At 44.1% G+C, this 13,381-nt stretch overlaps 1 protein-coding gene and 1 long non-coding RNA gene across 3 annotated transcripts in view; one reads left to right on the plus strand and one right to left on the minus strand.

Annotated features, from left to right (window-relative positions):
* PLGRKT (plasminogen receptor with a C-terminal lysine) overlaps positions 1–13,381 on the minus strand; it is a 150,141-nt gene that overhangs the window by 120,375 nt on the left and 16,385 nt on the right. The gene's annotated exons all lie outside the window — the stretch shown is intronic.
* LOC146866257 (uncharacterized) lies at positions 6,895–8,423 on the plus strand. Its single transcript, XR_014970804.1, has 2 exons — positions 6,895–7,277; positions 7,989–8,423. It is a non-coding gene; the product is annotated as an uncharacterized LOC146866257 (long non-coding RNA).

A 13,381-nucleotide genomic window follows, 5' to 3' on the forward strand; every position in this document is an offset into this window, starting at 1 on the left:
AAGTATTCTTTCAACTGTAACCAAGGTAAAGGAGGGATGCCTGGAATACATAAAAATTCTTTAGGTGGATTAACTACTATTGAAGTATTTGCATTGACCAGTGGATTTTTTCTAAGGTTTAATAATTATGTGGAAAACCCTTAGTCCTTTCTATACCAATGTATAACTGGACAAACCTCGTAGAGAACACTGAATAATGAAAAAAGTAAAACTTCTTCTCAATTACAACATCAGGACTGGTATCACGATTCCTTCCCACAGACTTATGTATCTTGACGTCGAGTTGGATTTTGCACAAGTGTAGAAGGTACTTAGATACTAACAGTCTGCACCAGTAGAACAAACGGATACATAAAATAGAGAGCGGTCAGATGAACAATAACCTGTGTACAAATCCACCTAGATGCAGTGAAAGTAAATTGTTCTGTGACTGTTTATGTCAATGCCCCAATCCAAAATGGTGGCGCAGTAACGTGATTACACAAGCACGCTGGCTGTGTCTGTGACTGTGATTCAACCACAACACTTGCACATCACAAAAGCTCTGCCTGAACACACAAAAGGTTTGTCATCAGTAGTTTGTTTCTCCAGACAGGCTAGGCCCAGAGCAGGGAAGAAGGGGATGTTTGACACCTCAAGTGGGGGGTGGAAACCTCCAGAACCTTCTCCCACTTCAAAGTGGGCACCAGATATATATGGACCCTCAGACCCAACTCTTCAGTACACATCTTGACGTGTGGGAAACTCACAAGAAGGAGTGCTGTGCTGCTTTGCTGCAAAAACTGTCACTCTGCTGCTCTCTTTGGGTGAAAAGGACTGGACCTGCATCTTGAACCCAGGCTCTCCAGAGTCACGTTGAACCCAGGCTCTCCAGAGTCACTCCAATGGCTAGCTGGCTGGCCTCCTGATCAGAGCCTCAGGGATAGAAAAGACTCCAATAACCTTGAACCCAGCTCCTGGACTCTGCCAGCAAGTGGTGCCACCCCAGTCCTGGACCCTTGGAAGTGGGCCTGAAGGTGCTCTATGATCCCAACAGAACCGTCACAGGGCTACATATTGCTGTGCAAAACTCCACATCGGAGCCACAGCGTGATGCATCCTCGACGCAGAACTTCGCTTTGCAGCCCCTCATCTCACCGGAACTGCCGCTGCATGCCGCATCCTCGATGCAGGCCTTCGCATTTCAAGTTCCTCGTCGACCACACAGGATACCACATCACAGCCTTGCAGCTTTCCGGAACTGCCGCTGCACGACACATCTCCACACCCGGACCACACATCGACTCTGCTGTGTGTCGCATCCTCGACACAGGACTCCGCATCGCTCTGCAACCAAGATTTAAGGTACTTTGCCCAGCAGGGCCAATCGGGTCACTGTAGCCAGTCTATGCCCCATCATGGTCAGTCTGCACTTCTGACTTTGTCCAGGTCTAGTGTGTCCAGATGACCACCGTTGACGCTTTCTGCTTTTTGGCACTACTTTCACTTTGGTCCACAATTATTTACTAAAAATGACTCTGTTCTTCCAAATTAGTATGGGATTTTTCTTGTGTGGTATTTCACTTTAGTACTGTTTGAAGTACTGCATAATACTTAACACATTGTCTGTAAGTTATGCCTGACTGCTCTGTGCCAAGCTACCAGAGGGTTGAGCACATGCTAATTTAGGATTTCATGCGACTTCACCCTGAGACGGATTGTGGTTGCTGCTTGACTAGGGTGTCACACCCTAAACTAGTAAACCAATTTCTTACACGTAGATGTTGAACGGGTACTCTACACAGCAAACCAGCTTGCGATAGCTTGAGGCAACGTCTTGTGGCGCTCAAACCAATAAAATGCAGCACTTCTCCTCTTGCGCTGTTGTCCGGTGCCAGTGAAACGGTAATCTCCCCTTCACTAACAAAAGTCGAAAACCAAGGTTTCAGTAAGGGCTTGCACCTGCAAACACAGCTTTGCACAATTTCCAGTGATCCCTGCCAGCACACTGCGTGCCACTACAACAGACTCCACGCGAACAGCAGCAGTCAGCACACATAAGCTCCTTGATATTCAAGCTGTTTGGTCAACTTGTCGCCAAAAGTGTGTAGGGACCATGCTATTAGGTATTACCATTCAATTATTTTATTTTGGATAGATGACCAGCCAGTGCGGCCTTCTCACCACCACTCTTCATCTTCTCTCCTCTCTAAGTAACAGTTTTTTCCCACATTCCATTTCACAATTCTACACTTAACATTCTAACAGTATACAACCACTACAGCTAAACATGTGCAGGTTTAGGGACACAATATTTACATAAAAATAAAAATTTAAATGTAGAGAAAATTGTTCATCAAACTGATGATGTGGAGCATAAATCCAAAAGGAAATACACAAAACAATGGAGTGACAGTCACAGCAGGGTGCTTTGTTCCCCAGGAATGGGTGACGCTGCTGCCCTTCATCTCCCCTAGAAGGGCCTGACTGGAGGAGAGTGCCGACCCAAGCTGAAAAACTACCAGGAACAGTTGGTTCCCTGAGGTGTGGGAAGGCTGCAAATGTGTCTCTATCGGCAAGTGCAAAAGTATCTTTAGACCCCAAATATTCATCCAATAAACTCCAATACTCTTTTTTTCTAGACGCAACAGTTATAACATCGTTTGTCTACTTTCAATAATCATTCCAATATTGCACACTGCTGTCAATAGATTTTGCTTGTGAACACATTCTGGCAAGAAGACACATTGTGAATGGTACTAGAAGGGTCCTAGACTTATGAAACACAGATGGGCTAAGTTATGGAGCACAGATGACTAAATTATGCATCAAGGAAAGGCAAAATATTTGATATTATGTGAGTCAAGTCCTTTAAGTGATATATGTACCTTTTTCATGCACTTTTTTATTTTTAACAATTTTTTTTAATGGTTTCTGCAAATGAAAATATTTCACTAACTAACAATAATTTGCAAATTACACAAGTCATATAAATACATCACCCAAACTCACTATTAGCCTGGTAGTGATCACTGTTGTGACATCAGGTCAAGCAAACCATTGCACTACTGGTATCTGGTTGGGTGAACAAGTCCGGACCTGGTTACTTTTGATGTAACCCAGAATCCCATCAAAAGCTCGCATCGACCGTACCAAGTTGGGATTGGGATCTAAGCAGGTCAGTACCTCTGCCTGCTTATGAGCGAATATCAATGGGTAAAACGTCTCCTTATTAACCTCCTCCCACTTAATCCATTCCTCCTAGTTAAAACTGGCTTTGGGGCACTTTCCCCTGAAAATGTGAACGTATTATCCCATTTCATTGTACAAAGGAGGGCAGTATGATCACTGAAACTTAAGTATTTCACTTCTACTTGGTTGATCTGATCGCAGAACACTACAGACACCAGGATGAAATCAATTGCCGAACCATTATCCGAACTCCCAAACGCTCTTGCTAATAATCCTGTATGATAATCTATTTTATTTATTTTAGCTATGCTCCTAGTTATTAGCAGTCTATTAAGCATATTTCCATATTCATTGTTTGTAAAGTGAGGTATTGACCCCACCCTCCCCACCCCAACTAATCCGCATTAGATAATTTTCAACCAAAGTGTACCTTCCTCTATCAACTCTGCCGCGCTTGCAATCCTAGATTCAGGTTGTTTATTCTCCTGTATGCCCAAAGGTTCTTTGCTCAGTCAATCGCACAACACCAACCCCTCCAATTAGGCAAACTGATTATTTACCCTTGCTTCAAACCTAACAAGCTCAGTGTTACATTGAGGAGAGGGACAGTGGGAAGCAATTCACCCCCAACCCAGTTTCAGGAAAAATCAGTCTAGGAGACTTGTCTGTTATTTTGTGATGTCAGCTATATCTAAGTGGTTGTATCACAAAAAGCTGATTCGCAGAGAGTTACAAAATGACCTGTTTAATGAATATTGATTAGGCAGGTCATTATTTGCAACCCCCTTAAACTGACTTTGAAAGTAGGATTGGTGGCCTGTAATTGATTGCAGACCTCCATTTCTCATTCACACTGCTAAACATGAAACGTTTTTTTAAGCAGCCGGGGTTCTTTAGGGGGACAGGTGCATCTTTTTCATAACAAATATGGTTTCCTTTTGGGAAGACACTGGAGGGAGCACAAAGCATCTTCAGTAGAACCTCTGACCGAAAGTTGAACTAAAGCTGGAGAGGTTTTATGCTGCCACATACTTCTTATGCGGCTTGGTACCTATGTAGTCTATACTTCCTCCATCTATTATAAGTCAGCTCATGAGCTTGCTAAGGTCACAAAGGCCAATGCCAAGCATACAAAAGTTTATTCAACCTTTACCAATATGGTGCTCCTTTTGTGTTACAGAATCTGGATTACCTCTCATGGTCCAGTCCTGACAGTCCTCAACAGATGCACATTCCTCCTCTCATGGAACCAGGCGATACCAGTTGCCAAAGAGTGCATGGAGGAAGCCTGTGTTTACTTATAGGCGTCTTTACGCCATGCACTTTCAGCCTCTTAACCAGCACAGACAAAATTCAACTGTTTGGCTCAAAAGGGTCAGACTTATGAAGAGAAAGAAGTGTGAAATCAACTCAAAGGCTGGGATGGGGAATTGGTGGATGCTTCTCCTTCATTGTCCATCTTCTGCAACATTGCAAATGCCAGGCTCTAGGACAGGGCACTTGCATTTGGTCTCAGGTGATGAATATGTAATGGTCGCCAGGGAATGACGTCCTGGTACACAATCTGGGACAGATCAGTGGAGAACGCTGAACTGGTGGGGGATACTTGTTGTCCCAGTGGCAGAATCTTTAGGATTGAGGTGAACGGGTCTAGCAGAAAAGCTTTGAGCTGAGGTCCTTATATTTACCTGCAGAAGCAGGTGAATGTAAGGCTCAAGGCCATGGGGTAGAGCAAAGTTCCCACCAGAAAGCAAGAGGTGGGAGGCTTAAATAAGTACAGAGGTGCTGTATGGGAGGAGAGCCCTAAGGATTAGACAGCCACTGCACAAGAGAGGAAACACGTGGGTAACTTCCAAAACAACTACGGCACTCACCAAAAACCATCTACCTGGGGCACTAATACACAACTTTTTTCAGTGCCTAATTTGTAAAAAAAAAAAACACATAAGTGCCAGGACTCTCTTCAGGAGGCCACTGCAGCTTGCACCACACATGCCATGCTGCCAATGATAGTAACAACGCTAATATTAACCATCACACGCCCACAAGTGTGACCATTCAGGTTTTTTCCAGGCCCACAAGCTATAAGAATGGCTTGGACAGCAGGTAATAGTCATTTTTAAAGTATATTGAATTAATAATTGACTGTTGTTGTGGTCACCTTTAAATTGGCCAGACAGCACCATCTTGTGCCAGACCTTCACACGCGCCGTTGTTGACAATTTAGTGCCAGAGCAGAGCATCGGAAACCACTGGTTTAAAGCACTGCCTTTCTTCAAACGGAACAGAGTAAGCAGTTGATCCATCAAAGCGACATATTTTACTTAAAATATAGCCACTTTACTTCAGTGTTCTGCATACTCATTTGCCAGAATGCCACTTAAATAGCAAACATTACTTTTCAGTATAGTCACTGTTGGACAAAATCTGCCTTGGTTGTTACAGTGAAAGAACGATGCAGAGGTGTATTTAAGTCCTAATACTCAGTAAATTAGGAGACGTTCCACCTATTCGAGATCTGTGAGGCCTAGAGACTATGTGAACCTTATAAATAAAGGACCATCAGGCACATGCATCAAACCTTTTTGCGATCGCAAAGGGTGCGAATCGCAAAAATAGGCCGTTTGCGATCGCAAAAGTCAGTGTTGAAATGCATCAACTGTATATTTGCGAAAATCCATTTTTTCGCAAATATAAGGAATCGCAAAACATTCTGCGAATCAAATAGCGAATCGGTATTAGCGTGTCCCAATTACCGAATCGCAAACAACGAATCGCAAAATGTATGCATGACAAATCGCAAATAGCGATTTCCATGAAAATCGCAAATTAGCGATCGCTAAATAAGAAGGATCACAACCAGGTGGTAATCATGAGTGCAAATCACAGACAGGTGAAAACCAACTGAAACCCATTTAAACACACCCAGAATGAGCCAGCACTGTTCACAATGGCAGGGATTTACCTGATGGCGAGGAGGATGAGGCTGCAGGCTGCCGCACAGAGACGGAGGCGAATGAATGAGCGCATCTTCAGAGTCCGCATAACTTTGCTAGGCCAGCAAGAGGATGAGATATACGACAAGTATAGGCTCAATGCAGCAATGATCCATGACCTAATCAATGAATTGGACCCCATAATGCAACGACAGACACGTAGGACCAATGCCATCCCAACGCATGTGCAGGTCCTATGTTGCCTACACCTTCTGGCGTCAGGCAGTTTTCAGGGGGTCATTGCTGTTGCGGGAGGTGTGTCACAAAGCGCACTTTCAAGAATATTGAAAGCATTCCTTGATGCCATGATGGCCGTGATCGGGTCTCATATCAAGTTCCCTACCACCGCGCTTGACCTTGCAAAAACCAAACAGGAGTTCTACCAGATAGCTCGTTTCCCACATGTTTTGGGTTGTATTGATTGCACCCACGTTGCAATATGTCCCCCTGCAACACAGGAATATATATATAGAAATAGGAAATCTTACCATTCCCTCAATATTCAGGTTGTTTGCAATGCCAAAAACATTATCACTGACATTGTTGCGCAATTTCCAGGGAGTGCACATGACTCTTATATCTTCAGGCAAAGTGGCATACACACCCGTCTTGTCAGGGGAGAATTTGGAGAGGGACATCTGCTTGGTAAATATGTGTTATAGTTTATCACTGTCATTGTACGTATGTCAATGTGAAGCTGCCACTGACTCTTTGCTCCATTACATGTAGGTGACAGCGCATACGCCTTGCGTAATTACCTAATGACGCCTTACCTCAATCCCACAACTGCCAATCAACAGAGGTACAATGCAGCACATATTTCGACAAGGAACATCATAGAGCGCACATTTGGGCTGTTGAAGAGCCGATTCAGATGTCTACATAAGACCGGTGGAGCACTGAAGTACAACCCTGAACAATGCTGCAAGATAGTAGCGGCATGTGCCATGCTGCACAACATAGCGACAAGGGGAGGAATGGACATCGAGGTGTCTGACAGCGATTCGGAGGATGGGAACCAGCAAGTGCCACAACACCATGCAGCACAAGGGGCAGGCGCAGCAGAAGGGCGTAGGAGAAGATTTGACATCACACAAAATTATTTCTGAGGTGAGTAATGATGACACAGAAACTGACTATTGCTATCAGAGTATTCTTTAATTAAATAAAATTGCCATGAGTGTTCAAGCACACTTGTAATCTGACCAGTGCAATGGACATAAGTGGTTTGCAAATGTCAATTCACTTGTCACTCTGTGAAAAGTCAAATCCAAATAAATGGTTACGTCACCATAGTGGAATGCACTTGTACATGCCAGTCTAGCGCTTTTTCCCACGAACACCCAGACGCCTGTCAGACCCAGCATTGTCATCCGTTATGTTGGAAGCGGCGGGGGTACTGCTGCGTGTGTTGCGTCTTCCTGCAGTGCGGACTGGAACTGCCACACTACTTAGGCTTGAGCCACCCTCACTACCCTCTTCGGGCGTGGAATTGTTGGCCGCAATTGTGGAAGCATTTAGCAAATCAACTGCATTTGTGACCTGGTCCAGTGCTTTAGCCACATCGCCGCTCCAATGGCACATTTCAGTTTGCATGGTCACAGACCTACGTGCCAGCAGTGCAGTTGTCGTGGCCAATCTATTGTTTGATTTAGCAAACATTTTCAATTGCAGCATTAGTTGACGATGCTGTCTCTTCTGGGATACATTTCCCTCATGCATCACCTTGCTCAGTTGCTGCACACTTTCTGACAGTACTGCTATGTTGCTAGCCATCTTGCCAACTTGCAATTGTACTAATCGTGTGTTTTTTGTCTGCAGGCGCTGCATACGGAGCATCTGTCCCTCAAGACCACCCCAGACATCACTTGGTTGCTCCTCCTGCTGTGTCCTGAGTGCTCTTCCTCTCCTACGCCGGGCTCTGTGATTAGTTCTGGGGACCTGTGGTTGTGTTTGTGTGATGGAAGTTGTCTGGCCATGGCTGCCACCTGGTGTTGCATCAGCCTCATCATCTTCACACTCCATGGTGACTAGGGATGGAACAGTAGCCCTGCGTGACTTTGTTGGACGTGAGGGATTTATTTGCACCACAGGTGTGTCCATCTGTTCACCTGCGCTGGTGTCCTGCATGTCTGGGGAATCGCTATCCACATCTTCTACACGTTGTGCATCTGTGAGGTGAAACAGTGCAACACTGTATTATTTCATGTCTGTGATATTAATTGCACAGTAATAAATTTCTGCCTTTGTAAATGATTTTATACTCTATTAAGCTTTTTTGGGTTGTTACTCTGAGATTTGACATTTTAACTGCTTGACCTGACTACATCTCCCATAATGCCCCTCACCTACTGAATGCATTGTGTACTGGATGTTCAGGGTCTGCACTTGGGCTGTGCTGTGGTCGAGTTCTACCTTTACATTTTGTAACACTAAGAAAACATACATTCATCTTACCTTCAGATGTGTTTGCTGCTCCGGACGTGTCCAGCTGGGTCACACCAACAACAGCTTCTGGCTGGATGGTGGATTCAATCAAGTCCTCCATGGGAGTGTTCCCAGTGTCTGTTGGTGTTCCCCCTCCTGTCTTCTTTGCCTCCTTCAGGCGGTCAGCTATGCGCACCTTAGCCCGACTGCGCAAGTCGTACCATCGTTTTTTGAGTTCTTCAATGGTGCGGTGTGTCACCCCAATGGCATTGACCCTGTTTTGGATCCGGAGCCAGATTTTCCTTTTCTCCTGCTCTGCCACTTTCAATGATGCCTTTCCAAACAGCTTGTCATGGCTGTGGACTACTCCCTCAATGAGGGTGTCAATTTCTTTTTCTGCAAATTTAATTTTGCGTTTCCTGCCTGTTTGGCTCTCCTCTGCTGTTTGTGAGGCTTCCATTTGATATCACAAGTTTTTCTTCTGTCTCTGTCACACTCCTGTTCTGCTCCCAGAGCCAGCTCCCTCCTCTCCCTGACACTGTGCACTGGAAATGAGGCTGGTGCTGCTCACTTCCTGGTTGTGATGTCATCAGGATGCATCAAAAAGCGACTTCGGTATTAGCGATTTCGCTAATTGCGAAATCACTAATAGCGAGTTCGCAAATGCCGAAATCGCAATTTATTTAGCGATTTTTAGCGATTCGCAATATTCTCGCAATGTTTTTGTTGCATCGTGTTTTGCGAGTCTTTATTTGCGATTCCTTGAAATTCGCAAATAAGGACTCGCAAACTCTCTTTTTGATGCATGTGCCTGCATATGTATCAAGCCTTTTTCCCGTTTGCAAACGGGCAGATTCTGAGAATCTGCCCGTTTGCGAATGGGAGAAAAACTTTTTTCGATGTATCATCCCAAAAGGCCATCTCAAAATATAGAATCGCAAAATTTGCGATTCTATATTTTGCAAATACAATTAAGGAATTGCAAATTGCGATTCCTTAAATGTAATTCTGGAAGCACCAGAAATTTGCTATTTGGCCTTAAGGAATTGCAAATTACCACCAACTTTAAGTTGGTGGTAATGTGCGATTTTCATTAAAAAGCACTTTTTGGATTTTTTTAAAGTGCCACATGTCGCACATACATGCCCTTAGGGCATTTATGTGTGCAAAATGTGCACACATGCATATTTCAGGGGTGTAAAAGAGTGTGCTTTTGGCACCCTTGCAACCTTGAAATTGCATTCTCAAATTTGCGATTCTCTAATTGGTAATTGCAAATTGAAAATGTCTTCCCATTCATTCCTATGGGCCTCCTAGCCCAAAGGAATGAATGAGAAGGAATTCGTCATTTGCGAATCTCAATTTGCGATTCGCAAATAAGGAATATGTAGGATTCGCAAAATTTTTAGCAAATCCTACACACATTGTATTTTGCGATTCTCTAATTGTGATTCGCTAAAATTCGCAATTTGAGAATTGCAACACTCTTTTTTGATACATATGGCCCAAAGATTTGTATGTTAATGTTGCATGTAAAAGGACCATGAACAATTTCTGCAGTTTACACATCTTGGCAGGCACTACAAAATTCTGGTAATTCCCATTTGCACTTCTGATTTACAATCAATCATGCAAGTTACTTTGTAACCACTAAATCATTCTATTCAATCGTCTCAAGTCTCTTATGTAGCTAAATATTATGTAATACAATAGCACAATAATTTTTCATAGGTCTATGCTCCTCTCTTTGTTCCGGACATGAACATCATTATTGTCGTAGTTGCTAGTTTGCTTCCGCAATAGATTGTTTGTGTCTGTGGCAATATAGCAGCCTGCTCTGTCCAGGACTACTTTCCGTTCAGCTGGCTATGCATAAATGTCACTATTCACATGTTCCTTTGATTTGAAAATACTTATGTATGCTAAGGAAATAGCGGCCGGTATCTCCGTGGCACCCAAAGTCTCAGCCATCAGGCCAAGAAATGGAGCAAAGATGCATGTCCCAGAATCACTGGGCCCATTCCAGCAAGCAGTTTAACGATTCCTGGTCCTTCGCCACACACTGACTAAACTTCATTTAGAGATCTAGTGGCGTATCAGCATCAAAGTTTCCTCTTAGTGCCCCGACCAGATGGCATAAAATGTTTAGTTGCCAAACTCCCTCCCATGTAAGTGAATCTCATGCACTGGTGCTAACTGTGGTGGCACAACAATTTGACAAACAGTAACATCTCTGACATCTATGTAATTGTATCTTTTTTTGGCCATTACTCATCGTTTCCTGGCCTGAAAACTCATAATGGCTGAGAAAATGGGTGCCAGGGAGATACCAGTTGAATATCAGCAATGCCAGCCTATGTCTGGGCATACCCCATCCCACTTAGGACGAAAAGCGTTACAACAAACAAATGATGGACGGAATGCTGACAATGCAAACATTCTCCCCCAGTCAAAAGATCTGGGTTAAATCCATCGTTCTTTTGCCCACTCGGCCACCCCAGTTTGGACCCAGCCATATGCAAATCAGTCTTGACCCTGTGCCCCATGGGAACAGTCCAGACCAAACTGCCAGGCCAGGTCCTCCCTTGACCGTAAACAAGCATCCTTGGACCGGTTTCAGGGTATGTCGCCCTTCTTCAGCCAGGCTAGCTTGAATCCAGTGGCACAGTGAGCAAGGGGTATTGAGGTTATGGGCATTAAGCAACACCCATCTTTCTAATTGGCTCATTTGACTGTCCTTTGGAAAGGGCTGCTTTTCATTGGTTAATATGGTCACTAGTCCTTCCTTTTTTTACTTTTGTAACCTCCCATGAAGACTGCCCCTTTGTCATGATATTTATTAGTGTGTGGCCACTTTTTTTTCGTTTCATGCTTGCTCCCCTGCCTTGGCTACATTGGCTTAGAAGGTCCCGTTTTACATTTATAAAATGCGCTCACCCCACGCCGTGCTTTAACTTAAAATATGGTAGCAAGACCTCGTGTGGGCGCGTTATAATTACAAAAAGCGTTCGCCGCAAGTCGCGACGTTGCTTTAACTTTAAATATGTTTATGTGTGCAATGCGCCACAGAGGGATTTACATTTAACATCATTGTTTTTTTTTCAACGGCGTGCCATACGCGCATTAACAAATCTCGCCTAAATTAACTTTTAAATCATTATTTTTTCCTTTCAACCGCGTGCCATGCTGTGCGTTAACAAATACACACATAATTCAAGTGTAAGTAATGCAAGCAGAAAGAAAACAGCGGAAAGAGGGGGACAGGGTAAGGAAAGAGAAAAAAAAGTGATCAACGAGTGTGCACACATTTAAAAACATTCATTCTGCCCCACCTCATACACTTGGTTTCATTTTCAACACATCTGTTCTCTCTTGCCTGCAGCAAGAAGAGACGACCCCACTGCTCAGGATAACACGCCATGGCTCCATCACAGCTCAACACTCCACATGCACCCCAGGCTGATTCAGCGGCACGAGGATTCATTTATGGCCCTAAGCATTTTATGAGTGTATCAAGCCAGAACTAACTCTACCCACTACATAGCCGTATTCAGATGCAGGACAAAGACACCCACAGCGTGTCAAAAGCAAATGGCGGCAGCTACATCCTACAAGTAAGTGACGTATTAATTAAATAGGAGCACTGCTTTTCAGCATGTTTGTTTTCCTTTCCCCCTCTCCATGCCGCAGCACTGCTTTCACTTCACATAATCATCCCCTCACTTCCCCCAACACCACCTCCCGCTCCGGAGTGTGCATGTCATTGTGAATTATCCACCAGTGTGTCCAATTCAGTGTGTAAAACACCAGCTACATGCTACAGCTGACTACATTTTTTATTAAATAAAAGCACTAGGTTTGTTTTTCTTTCCACCCTTTTCCTGGCCACGGCGCCGCTTGTTCAAATTACTTTCTCCATTACTTTCTCCTCACCACTTGTTTTTTTTTTTCACCCCTACCACCTGCCTTCCTGGGTTTCTTTGCCTGCTTATTGTCTCAACAGAAGGATAAAAAGGTGTTATGAAGCTGCCAGCGCTGGCTGCTTATTGGGACTCTTGTAAATCATCCTGCTACGCACCCTCCACCTGATTACCAAAGCCAATAGCTCACCCATAGGTGAGACTACCGGCTTTGCGAATGCCTATTTTCAGGGCATGGGTCGGAGGTACACGTGGGTACATGGCGTCCACCCACTCTTTTCACAGGGTTGACGCCGTCCCCCCTGCTAAGACGTTGGGCCCCACAGAAATATGTTGAACTTGTCCCAGTGTAATTTTGAAACACCGCGACACGTTCATCAGCCTCTGCACGTGGTCTGCTTTCGATTCCCAGCAGCAACGTGCAGGCAGGGAGGGGATTTTTTTCCACCACCAGCTGGGCAACGATAAAGACAGAAGTTAAGGAGCCATCAGTCCTCCTTTTGATCGAGTGTGGGACCGGAGGCATCCTGGAACCTCACAAATGCAAATACACCAGAGTAGAAAACATAAGCACACAGCTTGTTATCCCTTCATAGGTACTTAAGAGATGCATGCTTTTTACTTTATTGTATATAAGTGCATGCACTGTAAGAATGTCAGTTGGATTGGTCTGTCTCAGTATTTACTCAAATAATTTAAATAGCACTTTTTTATTTCTTTTATAGCGGTACTCATCCCAATGCAGAATGTTACAGCACTTTACATAACATACACATTATTCATTCCAAATAAATCAGGAACGTGTGTAAATTAATGTACAAGAAGTGTTACATGAGACAGTCAGGGTTACAAGGTGTAGGAGTCAAA

This window comes from Triturus cristatus, chromosome 2_1 (assembly GCF_964204655.1).
Source record: "Triturus cristatus chromosome 2_1, aTriCri1.1, whole genome shotgun sequence".
NCBI classification, from domain to species: domain Eukaryota; kingdom Metazoa; phylum Chordata; class Amphibia; order Caudata; family Salamandridae; genus Triturus; species Triturus cristatus.